This window comes from Malurus melanocephalus, unplaced genomic scaffold, assembly GCF_030028575.1.
Source record: "Malurus melanocephalus ecotype Western Australia unplaced genomic scaffold, MMel_1.1 scaffold_676, whole genome shotgun sequence".
In the NCBI taxonomy this organism is placed as follows: Eukaryota; Metazoa; Chordata; class Aves; order Passeriformes; family Maluridae; genus Malurus; species Malurus melanocephalus.
In genome coordinates this window covers 11,249-14,022 of record NW_026623908.1, presented here as the reverse complement: position 1 = coordinate 14,022, position 2,774 = coordinate 11,249, and the positions used below count along the sequence as shown (strand labels likewise).

The window sequence follows — 2,774 nt, the reverse complement described above, 5'->3', positions numbered from 1 at the left end:
CTCCCTTCTGGCTGTGACAGAATCCCCAAATGGTTTGKGCTGGAAAGGACCTTAAAAATCACCCAGTGCCACCCCTGCCATGGCAGGGACACCTCCCACTGTCCCCAATGTCCAGCCTGGCCTTGGGCACTCAAAGGGATCCAGGGGCAGCCACAGCTTCTCTGGGCACCCTGTGCCAGGGCTGCCCACCCTACAGGGAACAATTCCTGCCCAATATCCCAACAAAATCTCTGCTTTTTCAGCTCAAAGCYGTTCCCTGTGTCCTGTCCCTCCATCGCTTGTCCCAAATCCCTCTCCAGCTCTCCTGGAGCCCCTTTAGGCCCTGGAAGGTCACACTGAGGTCACCCCAAAGCTTCTCCTSTCCAGGCTGAACAATCCCAGCTSTYCCAGCCTTTCCCCAGCAGAGCTGCTCCATCCCTCTGCCCATCCTGCTGCCTCCAACAGCTTCTGGTCCTTCCCGTGCCAAAACCCCAGAGCTGCACACGGAGTCTGGGGTGGGATCTCTCCAGAGTGGGAAATAATCTCCTTTTCAGGCTCCCACTGACCTGCTGGAAGTTAAACCAGCCCTAAACAGGCTCCCAAAGCTGCCCCATTTCTGCTTTTCAACCTGCAGCTCCTCTGCTCGATTCCTTCCCCGCCAACATTCCGACCCCAGCGGTGGGAAGGAATCGTGAGGATTCCCAGGTACCAACCCCAAAACACTCCTGGAGTAAATAYCAGTGGAATGTAAACATTTGGAAAGGCATTTAAAGGTTTACAACCAACTCCCAGGCTGCTTTCACATTGCAACGGCTCAACGAGTAAAAATGCAAGAGGAAGTAAAACAATGCAGGCGATGATTAATGCCGGAGAACTCACAAATATTTGAATTACCAGCAGTTACGGGAATGTCACGGGCAATATCGTGAATAAACAGCCTGGAACAAGCAGCTGAGAGCATTAGGGTGTAGCTACTGGAAATACACATTTATTTATGCAAATCCTAATAAATATTGGAAGTCGGAACTCGGTGGTTCCTTCCAACCCAAACCGTTCTGTGGTTTGATGGTTTGTATTTATTTAATACAGTTGAATATCTGGAATAAGTATCAGGGCAACTTTCCAGTGAACAAACCCCAGGATATTCTCATTTTCTGAAAGGGGAGTTTCAAGGTAGCAATTTCATGGCAGCAATTTCACGGGTTCTTGTAGGAAATAAAATAGCAGCAGTGCTAAAAATCAACCAGACAAGGTGAGCGTGTTTTAAATGAGAATAAAGGTGACATTATAATTCAGCAAATCTTGGAAAAAATCAGCTCCAATAATGACATGAAATCATTTACACCTATTCCTTTATCTTCTGGGATCACTCATCAAATTAGCATGCAAAAGGAGAGCTGGGTTTTTTTTAGATCTTTTAGTTCTTCCTGTAGTCTGTTAAATGGAGGTTTCTTTATGCTTCAATCAAAAATCTTTATTTTTGTATTTAAAAATACCGTCTGAGTTCAAAGGCTATCAAATTTATCAGGTAATCCCATTATCCTGGGACTCTTTCTGCACCAATGTATTTTCAGGGTGCACCCACCCGTCTGTCAGACAAAACTCTCCCTCACTGCAGTCAGAAAGGCTTTAATATTTAGGAAAAACACTTTAGTCACACTAATCATTCCTGAATCCTATCRCTGAAATTAAGATTTAATTAAAATAGGGATGATTAGATTGCTCTTATCCATATTATCAGACTGAAATTCAACACAATTTCAAATTAAGCTTTGCAGATGAACAACACTGAKGGCAAAACTCCCTTTGCATTCACGATATTAAAATTCTGGGAAGTGACAAAACCAACAAGTGACTTCCCCTTCTCAATTCCCGTATTCTGCCATATTCAGACCAACATTAGGAACTGTTTTTTTCTGCTGCTCCAGGCACCAGACAAGAAGCAGGGGCCGACAATGCTCCAGCAAACCAATTAATTAGAATTAATTAGGAAATTTATGTTAATTAGAAATGGCTAAAGCTTCGTTTCTGTCCATAATTTGTTTATTTTGAAAGCACTGAGCCCAGCCTAGCTCAGATTGCCATCACTGGTGGTGCAGCCCCTTGTTCCCCCAACCTCCACTTCCCCTTTGAGCTCTGGGAGTGCCCAGGAAGGGCTGCACCCCCCTGCCCTGGGATCCTGGAGAAGGCAAACGCCTCACCCCTCAATCAGCACCGAATCAAAGGCAGCTTTGGGTGGGAAAGACCCTCAAAATTATCCAGTGCCACCCGTCATGGCAGGGACACCTCCCACTGTCCCAGGCTGCTCCCAGCCCCAATGTCCAGCCTGGCCTTGGGCAYTCAAAGGGATCCAGGGGCAGCCACAGCTTCTCTGGGCACCCTGTGCCAGGGCTCCCCACCCTCAATTTCATCCCAATATCCCATCTAAACCTTCCCTCTTCCCACTGAAATTACTCCAGCCAAGAACCAAAACAACCCAAGGGCCATTGGAGCCTGGCATTTGATCCCTGCTTGGCTCTCCTTGCACAGGGGTGGAAAGTTCACGGGCAGATTAAAAGCAAATAAAGCACAAAATCAGAGTTCTATAAAACACTGGGTGTCAACAGCAGCCACTGAACACTCATCAGGACCTCGTCACCCTGTTTATGTGGGACAGCAGCACCTTTATCTCCTCATTTGGGATGGAAGGGAACCCAAAGTCCATCCCATCCCATCCCATCCCATCCCATCCCATCCCATCCCATCCCATCCCATCCCATCCCATCCCATCCCATCCCATCCCATCCCATCCCATC

At 47.2% G+C, this 2,774-nt stretch overlaps 1 protein-coding gene across 1 annotated transcript in view; it reads right to left on the bottom strand.

Moving 5' to 3' along the window:
• The window catches only part of PTPRE (protein tyrosine phosphatase receptor type E), a 31,006-nt gene that overhangs the window by 27,432 nt on the left and 800 nt on the right, over window positions 1-2,774 (bottom strand). The gene's annotated exons all lie outside the window — the stretch shown is intronic.